This window comes from Callithrix jacchus, chromosome 2 (genome assembly GCF_049354715.1).
Source record: "Callithrix jacchus isolate 240 chromosome 2, calJac240_pri, whole genome shotgun sequence".
NCBI classification, from domain to species: Eukaryota; Metazoa; Chordata; class Mammalia; order Primates; family Cebidae; genus Callithrix; species Callithrix jacchus.
In genome coordinates this window covers 157,504,633-157,520,671 of record NC_133503.1, presented here as the reverse complement: position 1 = coordinate 157,520,671, position 16,039 = coordinate 157,504,633, and the positions used below count along the sequence as shown (strand labels likewise).

The 16,039-nt window shown below is 37.5% G+C and overlaps 1 long non-coding RNA gene across 2 annotated transcripts in view; it reads right to left on the bottom strand.

Annotated features, from left to right (window-relative positions):
- Positions 1 to 3,672: 3,672 nt before the first annotated feature.
- Positions 3,673 to 16,039, bottom strand: part of LOC108590429 (uncharacterized) — a 48,962-nt gene continuing 36,595 nt past the window's right edge. For both annotated transcript variants that reach the window (XR_001909974.4, XR_013532656.1), the window contains exon 5: positions 3,673 to 5,658. This is a non-coding gene — a long non-coding RNA (uncharacterized LOC108590429). The remainder of the gene's footprint in view (positions 5,659 to 16,039) is intronic.

The window sequence follows — 16,039 nt, the reverse complement described above, 5'->3', positions numbered from 1 at the left end:
GAAATCAAAGGAGTATTCAAAGCTGAAGAGAGAAATTTCAGAATCATTGTCCTAGAGACAGTAACTGAAGCCACAGGTATAGAGGAGATAATCTAAAGATAGACTAGAACATGAAAGAACAATGAAAACACTTAAGAATCAGGTATAAAAAAATTAACTGGAAGAAGGCTGAGAAGAAATAGCCAAAAAGGATGAGAAAAGGCGGAGAATGTGCCATTGCCAATGCCAAGAAAAAAGTGTTTTTGAAAAACTGAAAAACCATTTGAATGCTACTTCAAAGGATCACTTGAGTTCAGGAGTTCAAGGCTGCAGTGAGTGATCATACAACCACCCTCCAGCTTGAATGACAAAGCGTAACCCTGTCTCTATTTTTAAGAACAATTGTTTAAAAGAAAAACAATCTGTTAGCCAAGGAAGCTTTGCCTCTGTCTCTACCAGTTTCTTCAAGAAGGGAAAGAGGCAATTATATCCCTGTTCTTGAGAAACTTTGTTAGACTAATTTTTTCAAACAGATCACAACCCAAGTTACCAAGTTCTTCAATGAAGATTCAAGTGTTCTCAATAGAATAATACAGCCTACAAAAAAAAAATAGAGAAGATTCTTTTGATTTTTCACTATTTCCTCCTGATTCACAAACTTGAATCTTCATGTGAGTAGTTCTCGTCTCCTGCTCTCTCATTTCCCCTTTTCAAGTTTCCAGATCTGATGCCCCACATCCGCCCTTAGGAAATCCGTTTTTCCCCAAAGAGCATTGCATTTCCCCGCCTTCACTACCATTCTCCTATACCGTCTTGGTCTCCCTTTGTGTCTTACACAGTAAAGTGTTTGAACTTAGTCCAGATATCCATGAGGCTTTCTTTATATACTGCTTGTGATTTCAAATAGAAAATGTGACTTACGGGGCCAGAAGTGAGAGTAAGAGTAGATGCTCTTATTCTAGCTTCCTTCTCTAACCAGGGATAGTTATGACTAGGTTTTTCACTTGTTTATCTAAAAATCAAGCCACTCTTGACCAAGCAAACATGAATGTTATTCCAGGGCTAACAGAGTCTAGTTTCATTTCAGTATATTATATTTTTTATTAGAGCATGATTTTGATCTTGCCCTTTATGGGTCAATTACATAAAAATTATTTGCAAAGGGATATTTGTGCTTTTTCTTGGGCAACACATATCATAGGTCCTATTACATAGTACAAACAGGTCTTTCTCCTTTGGCCTTAAAAATGTCTCCATACCCAGAAATGAGGACAAAGACACCTGTAAATCACTAGCCTTCCTAATCGTGGAGTAATTTAGAATGTTTAGAATCTAGAGCAATAGTAGAAAAATTGGGAGCGAGGAAGACAATTTCTCTTTAAAGAAGGAAAATGAGGATAAAATAGGCACAGTTGTACAAAAACGAAAGAGTGAATTTTTTTCATGTTTTCTATTTTCTCTGTGATCTTGAAAACATGCTCATTTGTTGAGAGTGGTGGATTGCTAAAATCAGAGATTTTTTGAAGAGTAAAGAAATTTTGAAATAGCTTTCGCATTGCATGCTTGAAGAATCAATTAGAAAAACCTAATAGAATTTCTGTATTCATTAAAGAACATTTGAGGTGGGTAACCAAAATTTAACAATGGTTCTAATCTATGTTAATTCATAATTTTCTTGAGCAATGATCAACCGCAAGATAATAGAAAGTAAATTTTTGCTCATCAAAGGTTGATGGTTTTTCCACATTGATAATATAAGATAAAGCAGCAAGATTGCTACCCAAGTGATAGATCATGACCCTAAGCAGATTATTAATAAAAATTAGAAGAGAGGCCTAGAGTAACAGAAGATTCACAAATGGGAGTCAAGAAAAAGTTTTCATGGAAATAGTAGAGCTCTTGAATAATTTGTCAATCTCATGCTTTTTTCAAGGATTTGGAATGATAGAGTAGTTTCTGGTGGGTAAAAGTGTAACTTTAGTTGTATGAATAAAGTAGAGATAAGGTATAAAGAAACTTAGAAATCAGAAAATCTAATGAGTCAGTCATATGGATATTGACATGTCCACGACTGATAGAGGAAACCATGAGTTACATGCCAGTTTACACATTTATTATAAAGAGGGAGAGAACAATTTGACTAAAACATACTAGCTCTAACGAATAGCTAGTTTCCTTTATTTTAAATACTTGAGCTGGAGAATCATTACCTCAATAGCAATCAAGAACCAAGAGGACATTCTTTTTTTAAGTACGCACATAAATTAATAATAATAATAATTTTAAAAAGAAGATATTCTTTATATATAACCACAAATATTTAATAATAAATAATAAATTTAAAAGTTGAGAAAAGAACAAGGACAACAACCCTAACTCTTGTTAGTCAAAGAGAGGAATTGATACAAAGTAGCTGAGAAAAATTAATAACATTGACAAGAAAATTTCAAAATGTTTCATAGAAAATAACAAAAATAAAATCTTTTTTAAAAATCAGATTTCTAGTGGTTTAGATAATTACAGTTTTTAAATAGATAATAATATACATTAAAATGAAAATTAATGTTTAAAGTCCTAGTTGTTTTTAGTATTTCTAGATAATTTCCTTTTATCCAAAGACGGGGAAACCTCTATGCCTCAAGTAAGAGGTGTCATCCTGAGATACTGTGTGAATAGGGTAGAAATCCCAGATAAAACCTTTCTTAGAAAGCACATGAAATGGACAGCTAATCTCCTTAAAGAAAAGACATGGTCAATTAGTTTTAATAGCATGGATATTCGGGAAGATTTGTTTAATGATGACACCCTCATTTTACTGAATCAATACCAGAGAGTGTTTTACAATGAAATCTCTCTCTCTTGTGAGTAATTTACAATAAATAAATCCATAAATCTACTAAGTCCCTTTACTAGACTGAGAATCTATAAGATATGCATGGTTAAAGATCAGCAAGAACTTTTGACACCAAACTTCCAGGTCAGCAAATAGGTCACTGGAGTTCTAGTAGTAAATTTGTGAGAGGCTTCTCAAAATGATTTGCTCATTAAGGATTGACCTACCGAGCATGAAAAACCCATGCATGAATTACTAAGGTATGTATATCAAAAAATGGATTACATTTTTAGAAGAAATCATCTTGTTGCTTGACATGCCAGCAGGTTTTGTCTTTCTTCTTAGATGTTGGTTAAATGTGTGCTTTCTGAAGTCCAGCTGCCTGAATCGTAGTTTAGCTACTTACCAGTAGTGTGACATAGAACAGTGTACTTATTCTAAGCCTTAGATTTCTGATCTATAAAATAAGGTAACACTGATACTCATTCATATGATATTTTTTAGAATTAAATGAATTAGTCTGTTTACAGTACTTACAACTGAAGATAATTCCAGGCACAGAGTAGGCCCTCAGTGATTCTATCATCTTAATATTATTGTATTGTCATTATTAAGATGTCTAGAATAGAAATATTATATGAAATACCATAAATAAAAAGGACATAAATGTACACTTTTTTCAGAACTATAATTGAATGTGTCTTTTGCTGAAATTTCTACAAGTCAATATATCAATTTTTAAATCAGACTTATTGACCTCTGAGTTACCACGTAAAAGAAAATCCTCAATTTTGTAAATTAAAAAAGTGAAGCAACTTCATATACAAGAAATTGGATGGATGTAGGCATTGACTCTTAACTGAAATATACAAGTTTATTGAACTTACAAATGATCCACTTACATAGACTCTTTGGGCTTTGTGTCCACTTGGGGATATTTGCCATCTTCCTCTTTCTTATTCAGCAGTAGGTACTTGATTTCTGCTGTCCAAAAATAACTCTTCATGCACATTTTAGCTTACTTCTGAAAAACTACAATTGCCATTTAAAAATTTTTAATCATACTAATTATTTTCCAGTAACCTGAAAATATTATCACACTGAAGTAAAAGTGAACATTTATTTACCACTTACTATATGCCAGGACTGATTTGAAGCAGTCCCATTAGCAGGAGACCCACGTTACAATCTTACATTACAAAGGGGGAAGTAAAGAGGTGGAATGACTTACTCAAGTCCATAAAGCCAGTAAACGGTACAGGTAAATGGCAGACTTTCTTGAATCCAGAAATGCTTTCTGTAAGCAAACTGTTTAGGAGATGCAATCTACCATTGGCCCCAAGTCTCTCAACACACCTTTGCTGAGTATGTCATATTGCAAATCTCACCATTCATTAACGCTGAACCAATTTTGTAGGTAGTTACACAGGCAATTAAGTCGGTCAAGGAAACCACAGCATGACTGCCATTTGAGAGCTTACTCTCCAAGGGAAACGGATTGGCTTACTTACAACTTGACCTATTGCTGCAATAGGCATTGAGCCCTTGCCCCTGTGTTCCTTTGTTGTTATGCAGCCTACTAAGTGTGAGGCCATTATATGGTCCATTGCTCACTTGTGGTGCTTAAGGGAGCCACTGCCACAATGTTGGTGCTTGTATTCTTCGCTGTGCTGTCAGCAATAAACTATCATAATCTGAATCACTGAAACCCATTGTCTACTTTTAGCACCTATGAGGTCATGGCAAGCCAATATGCTTGCTTGCTTAGTTACTGCCTTTAGAGTATTGATATTCCTTGCCAACCACTATGAGACTGAGGTTGTTCCCTGACACGTAGATCCTAACCACTAATAGTATTGCCTTTCAGATTTATCCACTGGATCCTTTAGCTTGTCCTCCCACTGCTAATCATGTCTGGATCCCTGGGTCAGAAAAGAATGGAATCCAGGATCAAATCTATAGGACTGGAAACATCACATCCCACTTATTTTTTATATATCTGTAATATTTTTCCAGACAAAGCTATCTATACTTTATCTTTTCAACACCAGTGCCTAGTATTGTTCATGGCACAGAGAAGGCACTCAATACATGTGTGTTGAATGAATTAATATTTACACATTAAAAATGAACAAGTAAGCAAGTTAAATACTAAACGTACCATAAGTGGTATTTCCTACTTAAGTAATCATTCTATTATCACTTTTTATATCTAGCTACCTACAGAGAGTAGATAATATTCTCCTTTAAAATGTCTTTCTGCAGAAGGTCATTATATAGTAACCGTCTAATCATTAGCATTCAGTGATTGTGCATGTGTTCTTTTTGAAAGGCCATGTGACCTTGTGTGTTAATATCTCTTAACCTTCAGGATTAATTAGTAGAACATAGATTTTCTAATAACTAGAAATGACTATTTATTATGAAGTTCATTCAGTTTTTCTGAACTGCGGAATTCTCATTCTTAAAATGGAGCTACTAATACTTGCTTTGCTTATGTCAAGATTTCATGTAAAGGAAAGATGTATTAATCCATGCAGATCAGTTATAAGCCATTTGGCAGCAAGTAATAGAAGAACCAGTTTAAAATAGCTTAAATAAGAGATTTAAGAAAAATCTCTTTATTTCTCCCAATAATTTAGGATTTGTTGTCTCAAATAATAAGGAGTTAGGAGTCGGTGTGGCTCCAGGCTTTATTAATTCAGTGAATTGGCAATATCATTAGGTAATTGAACAATGATCCCTCCTTTTTCCTTTCTGCCATCTTGAGCATGTCTCTTTAATTCTATGCATGATACTAGAGTGGTTGCTGCAATTCTGTGGCTCACATGCAGACATGACAGCATCTAGAAACAAAACAAGGAGAGTGTTTATTTTTGTTGTCTCTTTCTAAGATAGAAGAAAATAAATCCCTTAGCTGATTACCCTTCATGTTTTATTTACAAAGGAATGGGACTATTATTATTTTCTTTATAACAGTGGTTCTCAAGATGTATGTATAATGATTCAGACTTTTCCTTCTCTGTAAGCTACAGACACATGAGCAAAGTGGTAAATGAATGCCCACAAATTTATTTTCAGAGATTGATCTTAGTTTAGTAGTACAAGAAAGTAGCAGAGTATTATTTTAATGTTGTCGAAGAATTATCCATCCTTTATGACACATTGCTGAGTTAAAATTCCCTTCTTATGACAAGGGGTAAACCTTCTAATCAGAATCAAAGGCTTTCATGCTGATAACAATGAACTCAATGCTGACACTAACTTCCAGTTTTCACCAGTGAGCTCCACTAAACTCTACTTCTCAATAGTGTTTTTTTCTTCTAATGTGCAGCTGGTCCTGCTGCTCTAAAAGTTGCAGCAGCATCAATTAGATCTATCACTTCCACATATGTGATTTCAGTGGACAAGCTCAATCTCAGTTTTCTGTCTGATGAAGACATTTTTTTTCACCTGCTAGCATAACTTATAGGAAAACATATCTGCTCCAAAATAATTAGGTATACGAAATGAATTAACAAAAGTAGACTGAGCTCTTTTACAAGGTACCCACCAATAGCATTTGCACCAATAGCATTATGGCTTTGTTTGCCCAAAGCCATAATGGTGACTGTGTCATCATAGAGAAGTACTATAGAAATTACACATGAGCAAGTACATCATTATCATTCCATGCGAGAAGCTCTGCAACAAGCCCATGCATCTGATGAAGCAGATTCAGAGTCTCCATGAGAGGCATCTACATTATGCTGCAGAAGGAGGAGACAGAGAGGGAGATAATTATGTGTCTGAGGTCTCGGCCCTGGATCAAAAGATCATTGAAGTAAATCTTGACACTAAGGAAATGCCAAAGCTGTTGGACTTGGCAGTCTGTTTATCCTGCAGATCAGTCAGCACAGAGTTGGAATGATTTTCAAACAAGTTGGAGCTTTCCGAATCTTTCTGCTATGCTGTTAAATTTTCAGTACAACTGGAACCAAAACTGATAGACTAATTTAGAGTAAATTTAGCTCTTTTTATCATATTTACCCAGCATAATTCTTCTTTTTACAAAGAGCAAAAGAAAACCATTGTGTTTAATGAATTACAAATGTTGATGGAAACGTGAATTCAAAAAGGACAGAAAAACAGTGGAAACACTGTAAAAGGAAGATCAAGAACTGGACCCTTTTAATAAAGGATAAATTAGAAAAAAAAAATTTGCTCATGTATAATTGCATTCGTATGGGTGTATGGGTGCAATTGTATGTGAACATATATATTAGCATATATACATATACAAACACACATATATACAAATTTTCATATATATGTACATATAGAAATATAAATTCATGTATGACTACTTATTAAAGTTTGTGCTTGATAGAAGTCATCTAATTTTTTTCTTGAAAGGCTAAATGAGAGAGACATGGAAGGTAATATCAGTTGCTGGTTAGTGGTAGAGACAAACAGGAGCTAAATCAACAAGGTCATCAGGAGTCAGTAGAGAAAAGCAGTGATTCTCAAGGCTGACCCATGAACCAGTGCCCATTTGGCTACATAAATAAAACTAGGAGAAGTTTTCAAATAATTCACTCATGAACTTCACTCATGAAGAATCTGGTTCAGGAGAGAGGCCAAGGAAATACTTACATGCAGCAAACCCCAATGGCCATGCCAAATATGAAACAAACTTAAATATAATCCTGGCAAAAAGAATAAACTGAAAGAAAATTATTTTCTGAATAGAATGAAAGAAAAACTGCAACATGTTAAAATACATAAGTTGCAGACAAAGTTGTTACTAGAGGAAAATGTATTGCTTTTAATGCTTATATTTGGCGGGGTGGGGGGGGGATGTCTAATGTTAATGACCTAAGATTCTATGTTAAGAATACAGAGAAAAAAGAAATATAGTAAACCAAGAGTTAGTAAGAAACAACAAATATAAGAGTTGAAGTCAATATAAGAGAAAGCAAACAAAATACAGGAAAAACTTACCAAATCTAACAAAGATTAAGAAAATTAATTGATAAAAACCCAGCTAGAATAACAGAAAGAAAGGAAGAGCATAAGGATATATGTATATATCCTATTGGTTCTGTCCCTCTAAGAGGGATATATATATATATGTATAAAGAGGAGTTTATTAAGTGTTAATTTACGTGATCACAAGGTCCCACAATAGGCTGTTTGCAAGCTGAGAAGCAACAATAGCCAGTCCGAATTCCAAAACTGAAGAACTTAGAGTCCGACATTTGAGGGCAGGAAACATCCAGCAAGGGAGAAAGATGCAGGCTGGGAGGCTGGGCCCATCTCACCTTTTCGTGTTTTTCTGCCTGCTTTATATTTGCTAGAAGCTGATTAGATTGCTCCCACCATATTACGGGTGGATCTGCCTTCCCCAGCCCACTGACTCAAATGTTAATCTCACTCCGACACACCCAGGATTAAAATTCTGTATCCCTCAATCCAATCAAGTTGCCACTCAGTATTAACCATCATAGGAAGGAAGGAAAGAAGGAAGGAAGGAAGGGAAGGGAAAGAGAAAGGGAAGGAAGGAGGGCAGGACAAAGAAAAGTAAAAGAAAAAAGAAAACACACACCTCTAATATCAGTAATGAAAAATCTATGATTTTAGATATGTTGAAGAACTTAATAAGATTACATTATAAACAACTTTGTCATTGCCATTCAGATAAAATAAAATATTCCATTACAGAAGCAATGTACCAAGTAAAAGATAAAATAGCGCATTTAAATAGTATTATATCTATTAAAAAATTAAATTTGTCATTAATAACCTTCCAAAAGGAAAACTCCAGACCAGGTGATTTCACTGATGAATTTTAGCAAATATTTTGTGAATGTATAACACAAATTTCAAAAACTATTTAACGAAATAGAGGAAAATGGAACACTACCCAATATTCTTAAGAGGTCAAGACAACCATAACGAAACTACACAAATGCTGTACCACAAGCAAAATTTACACATCGAAATCTCACTTGTATTACATATCATAGGGGTCCAATATCTCAGGCATTAAAGGCGTATGGGCCAAATAGCAATTACAATGGCTAAGTAATTGAATGGCTGATGTTATTATTATTATTATTATTATTTGTTTATTTATTTATTTTTGAGACGGAGTTTCACTCTTGTTACGCAGGCTGGAGTGCAATGGCGCGATCTCGGCTCACTGCAACCTCCGCCTCCTGGGTTCAGGCAATTCTCCTGCCTCAGCCTCCTGAGTAACTGGGATTACAGGCACGCGCCACCATGCCCAGCTAATTTTTTGTATTTTTAGTAGAGACGGGGTTTCACCATGTTGACCAGGATGGTCTCCATCTGCTGACCTCGTGATCCACCCGGCTCAGCCTCCATTATTATTCATTCATGATAGGCTAAAATCTATTAATCTACAAATTTTAAAACAAGTGTGAGGCCTACTTGGCAGCATGTAAAAAGACATTTGACTCCTACAGCAGAAAGTTAGAATAATTAAAGGTATTTTCTGGACTTAGCAGTAAACGTGAAAAAACTTCATCTTAGGCAAGTCTACAAAATATCAAGGTCCTACTAGACAATTTAAAAAAAAAATGAAATTTGAAATAGTATTATATGAGTAGTTGCACTTGAGAATTTTAATTACCACATTCATCTGAACCTTCTGGACCTATAGAATAATCTCATTTTTAAAAAAGAGGCTCCTTTTGTTAAAAACTATGTAGGGTCTTCAAATGAAGCAGGTATCTTGTAACACAGTTGGTACTTCATGGTCTACCCCAGCTTTACTCTACTGATATTTTGTCTTCCTATTCTTTAGATCAGTTATTATGGTAAAACCTCAGCATAACCCAACTTGTCTTAAAGTTTGAACCTGTAGAAAAACCTTTTATAGCTCTGGCCCCATTCAAATCAAGCAACCTTCCTTGTTACCCCATAAATTAAGTATAACAATATTCACCAGTATACACTATGCTACTTTCACATTCAAAATGAAAACCTATTCAAGTCCTCTGAGAAGTTGATGCCAACATGAGGTTAGATTTATTAGGGGAAATGCCTATAAAAGATTAAAGGAGGGAGTAAAATAAGATAGTGAGACCTTCAGATTTCTGTGAGAGATCTAACACTTGTGAAAGAGGGGGAAAGGGAAAGGATTAGGTAGCGTATTACTGTTCTGTTATGGTTGCAACAAGCTACCACAAACTCAGCGGCTTAACACAATGCAGCTTTGTGATATTGAAATTTCATATGTCAGAAGTCTAATGCAGCAATTGCAAGCATGCTGTGGGTCCTGATAGAAACTTCCCAAACACGGAAACTTCAAACAGCCTTACAATAAGAATCCTCCATCATGAGCTGAATACTATCAGACCTACCAAGTCATAATATTAGGTAAGTCCAACAGCAATCCATTACAAAGTGCAAGCAGTACATCTGGAATCAAGCTTCGTAGGTTCACATGGTATAAGTAATCTTGCACCAAGAGATGGCCCGAAACCCTATTATCTGCCATGATTGAAACAATGCCACTCTCTTGGCTCATATTGACCTTATGGGAGAGTGCCAAGACATGCTAACAAAGAGAAAATGGCATGAGGTTTATTCTTAGATGGTTCAACTTGGCATGGGAGACAGCCAAATACAAACACTCAGGTACCACAGCCCCTCTCAAAGGTGGCTTTCATCAGTAAGGGAAAATTCTTCCCAAGGGCAGAGCTTCAGACAGTGCAACTTATCACCTTTCTGTAAAGAAGGAAGTGGCCTAGGGTATGTATATGCTGGAATCATAGGGAGGGAAAAATGTTCTAGCTTTTGGACTGAAAGAGGCAATGTTGAAAGATCCAGGACAGTAATGTCAGGGAAAGAGGTATGGGGATGAGAAAAAGTGGAAGGATCTTTGTAAAATGGCATGGTACTGCAAAAACTCAATATTTGCCCTTTGTGATTGTTGTTATTAATTTGCTGTTCTACCATTTCACCACAACAGGCTTACTAAGGTATTGTTCACTAATCTTGTTAGCATTTGATGAACCATTTCAGTTTTTAGAAACCTCGCTTTAGTTTGATCAATTTCCTTGGGTTATTTGAAAGAACTTTTTTTTCATTTTCCATTTGAGTCTTATTAAACTCCTATTGGTCAGATTTTGGCCATCTACATTGAATTTCTGTATTCTTTTTGTTTGAGTTTTGAATTCTGTTTTCTCTTTGCTTTTCTTTAGGAATTCTCTGTAATTGTCTTTGTAACTCTTAAATTTCATGTTACATTTGGGAGAAAAATTTTAACTTCCAAAATTTCTTTCTTGATTTTGTTAGCTCTTTTTTATTGACATTTTATTCTGGATTTTTAGATATAATATCTTTTCAACTTTATATGAAAATTCTACTTCGGAATTTGTTTTGCTTTGTTTATTTCTATACTTACTGTTCTTCAAATTGCTTCTCTTTTTTCTTAAGGTTGTTTTTATTTATTTAAACACTTTTTGTTTATGTCATAGGTTTTTCTCAAATTTTTGGTGTTCTATAAACATCCCCTCACATTTAATAACAGTGCCCCCACCCCAAATAAAAGTTTACATGGCTCTGTGTACAAGGGTGGGTTTGTTAATTTATAAAATTTATTTTAGAGTGGGAGGGTATGATGCTTACCTTGAAGTTGTCACTATATCAGGGACCTCTAAATGTCAGAACACAGAGGCTTTTACTCTAGGGATTTTTCACCTATATTAGCTACTTAGCTCCTCTTTAATTATTTATTCACTGTGTTTAGGTAAGAATACTTGTATTGTTTAGCCTAGGATTGAGCACTCTGCTGTTGCTGTTTTATTAGAAGGGACAGGTCAGTCTACTCATTCATACACGGACCTAAAAAATGTTCTCTAGTTTTCATTCCCAACAATTACATCAGCCATTTCAAAATCTAATATGTCCTAGTGCGAAGCCTCTGTAGAGTTAGACCACATGGTTGAATACACTCTCAGCTGGAATCCTCTATTCTGCTTAATCAGTCAATAGAGTTAAATAAACAGAATTTTTTGTTTTCAAGCAGCTCAGAATCAAGAGGTATTGATGAACAGGTAATTATAACACAATGTGGAAAAACGTGATAAATTTATGCTAATGAAATTGCACGATCACAGAGACGCACTGCTTAAACCCATTTGAGACCCAAACAGTGCAGGTCTTTTGTGGTCAGGCAAAATCTGAGGAGAAAGCATCACACTGTTGGGTTTCAGTGGTTCAGGGAGCCCTTAGCTCCCCAGAGAGGATGTTTTTCCGAGATTATTTGTCTCCTGCTCTCTCAGGAATGAGAGAGGGGACCAGGTGCAATCGCAAAGTCAATACCAGACCCCAAACAGTGTTGCAGAAACGTGATTTCATTTAAATAGCGAAAGAGAAAAAAAAAAAGAAGAGAGAGAACTTTCATACAAGAGAGAGTCTGTGGAAGGGGCTTCAAACATGGAGTCCAAAGGGGTGTGGAAGAAGGGGACTTTTAACCCAGGAGGAACCCCCACTTTCTCCAAGATCCCCCACCTTCTCCCGGATGGAGATGGGAGGGAGGTAAGGTGCTGGGAAGTTCTAGCCCTTAAAACTACGCCCCGTTGTGGACCCTGAAAGAGTACACATTCCCTCAACATTTCTCAAGTTCTCATGTGTCACTGTTGAGCTGTGGGAGCACAGACTTCGTTTCCTGGTTATTAATTTCAGTGTCTTCAAATGAAAAGGGGATAATAAGACATTCCTCATAGGACATTCTACAAAGACGAAAAGGCACAGTATACATACAAAGCCATATAAAAATGCATGAATCTAAAAAGATCTTGCATATAGAATGCCCTCAGTAAATGATAGTCATTGATTTTCTTCAATTTTGTCACATTACTTTTATTATATTTCATATTTTCTAAAATGGGAAAGCTTGTTATGATTCATGCAAAGAAATGTGCCATCTGTCAGGCGAAGGGTTAGGTTATGATGTAGCTGTCAATGTCTGCTCATGTGTGAATTTAGCAGTGCTAAGAAGGTATCTGTTTATCTTCTTGTCAGCTGAGATATTTTATTGGTAGTTCTACAAATAATTGAACTTGAAAATAAATCTTAATTGTTACATCAAATGTCTCCAAGGAAACAATTCTATGATGTAGAGCTGAAACAAAGGTCCTATCATGTACTCACAAGAAGCCTGCATGTAGTGAAATTAAATACAATGGAGACTGTCGGAGCTCTCAGGATAGCACTAACATTGCCAAATTTAGGACAGTTTATGCTGGCATTTTCATCCACAATGGGCTACAATTTAGCAGATAACATTATTCTGCCAAAACGGTTCTAGCTGCCTTTCATGAAAGGTTGGGTTATCCTTTGTATTAGTCTATTCTCATGCTGCTATAAAGAACTACCCAAGACTGGGTAATTTATAAAGGAAAGAGGTTTAACTGACTCACAGTTCTGCCTTGCTGAGAAGGCTTTAGGAAACTTATAATCATGACAGAAGGCAAAGGAGAAGCAGTCACCTTCTTCACAGAGCAGCAGGATGGAGTGAGTACAAGCAGGGGAAATGCCAGACAATTACAAAACCATCAGATTTCCTCAGACTCACTCACTGTCATGAGAACAGCATGGGAGAAACCACCTCCATGATCCAATTACGTCCACCTGGTCCCAACCTTGACACACAGGAATTACAATTCAAGATGAGATTTTTGGTGGGGGCACAGCTAAACCCTATCATTCTGTCCCTGGCTCCTTCCAAATATCATGTCTTCACATTTCAAAACCAATTGTACCTTCCCAACAGCCCTCCAAAGTTTTTTTTTTTTTGATACGGAGTTTCACTCTTGTTACCCAGGCTGGAGTGCAATGGCGCGATCTCGGCTCACCGCAACCTCCGCCCCCTGGGTTCAGGCAATTCTCCTGCCTCAGCCTCCTGAGTAGCTGGAATTACAGGCACACGCCACCATGCCCCGCTAATTTTTTGTAATTTTTAGTAGAGACGGGGTTTCACTATGTTGACCAGGATGGTCTCGATCTGTTGACCTCGTGATCCACCCGCCTCAGCCTCCCAAAGTGCTGGGATTACAGGCTTGAGCCACCGCGCCGGCACAGAGTTTTAAATCATTTCAGCCTTAACCCAAAAGTTCAAGTCCAAAGTATCATCTGAGACAAGGCAAGTCTCTTCTGCCCACTAGCCTGAAAAATCAAAAGCAAGTTAGTTTACATCCTACATACAATGGGGGTACAGGCATTGAGTAAATACACCTATTCCAAATGGGAGAAATTGGCTAAAACAAAGGGGCTACAGACCCTATGTAAGTCCAAAATCCAGTGGGGCCATCAAATCTTAAAACTCCAAAATGATCTCCTTTGACTTCATGTCTCACATCCAGGTCATAGCGATGAAAAAGGTGGGCTCCCAAGGAAGGCCTTGGGCAGTTCCACCCCTGTGGCAATGCAGGGTATAGCCCCCTCCTGGATGCTTTCATGGGCTGGCACTTAGTGTCTGCAGCTTTTCCAGGTGCATGGTGCAACCTGTCAGTGGATCTACTATTCTGAGGTCTGGAACACAGTGGTCCTCTTCTTACAGCTCCACTAAGCAGTGCCCCAGTGGGGACTCCGTATGGGGGCTTTAACAGCCCTTCCACACTACCCCAGCAGAGGTTCTCCATGAGGCCTTTTTCCTTGCAGCAAACTTCTGCCTGGACATTCATGTGTTAACATACATCCTCTGAAACCTAGGTGGAGGTTCCCAAACTTCAGTTCTTGTCTTCTGTGCACCTGCAGGACCAACACCACATGGAAGCTGCCAAGGCTCGAGGTTTGTAGCCTCTGAAGCAATAGCATGAGCTGCACCTCGCCTTTTTTAGCCATGACTGGAAGAGCTGGATGCAGAGGACCAAGGGACATCCCAAGTCCTGAGGCTGCACACAGCAGGGGGGCCCTGGACCCAGCACAGGAAACCATTTTCCCTCCTAGGCCTCCAAGACTTGTGTGGGAAGGGCTGCCAGGAAGGTCTCTGACATGTCCTGGAGACATTTCCCCCATTGTCTTCATAAATAACATTTGACTCCTTATTACTTAGGCAAATTTTTGAAGCAGACTTTAATTTCTCCCCAGAAAATGGGTTTTTCTTTTCTATTGCATTTTCAGGCAGCAAACTTTCCAAACTCTGTGCTCTGCTTCTTCTTGAACACATAACCGCTTAGAAATTTCTTCTGCTGATACCCTAAATAATGTCTCTCAAGTTCAAAGTTCCACAGACATTTAGGGCAGGGGCAAAATGTCCCCAGTTTCTTTGCTAAAGCGTAGCAAGGGTCACCTTTGCTCCAGTTCCCAAGAAGTTTCTCATCTCTATCTGAGACCACCTCAGCCTGGACTTCATTGTTTATATCACTATCAGCCATTCAACAATTGTCTAGGAATTTCCAAACTTTCCCACATATTCCTGTCTTCTTCTGAGTCCTCCAATTTCTTCCAGCCTCTGCCCATTACCGAGTTCCAAAGTTACTTCTACACTTTTGGGTATCCTTATAGCAGCTCCCCACTACCTTGGTACCAATTTACTGTGTTTGTCCATTCTTATGTTGCTATAAAGAACCACCTGAGATTGGGTAAAGAGACTAGGAACGAGGTGTAATTGACTCACAGTTATGCATTGCTTGGAAGGCATCAGGGAACTTACAATCATAGTGGAAGGCAAAGGAAAAGGCGGCACCTTCTTCACAGGGCTGCAGGATGGAGTGAGTGCAAGCAGGGGAATGCCAGGTGTTTATAAAACCATCAGATCTCCTGAGACTCACTCACTACCATGAAACAGCATGGGGAAAACTGCCTCCATGGTCTGATCACCTCTACCTGGTCCTGCCTTTGACAAATGGGAATTGTTAAAGCATGTGCTCTGATTGAAGAGACCCCCCTTCCCTCCCCACCAAACAGGCTTTGTGTGAGCAACATGACTGCTTATTCACCTGGGTGGGGCTAAGTCTGAAAAGAGAGTCAGCAGAGGTCAGTGGCATAGGAGTTTGTTTTGTAGGTTTGGGGTAGGCAGTGGAGAGTTACAGAAGTTATTACAGTTTAGAGTGGTTTTTGCAAGCTGGGAGAGGGTCATAGGGTCTGGAGTCAGGAGGTTGACCAAGGCCGATTACAAAGTCCAATTGCCTTATCAATTGAAGAGGGAATAAGAAACAATAGAGAATGTCTCAAAGTTAAGTAGGTGCCACAGGGGTTGGTCATTTGTTC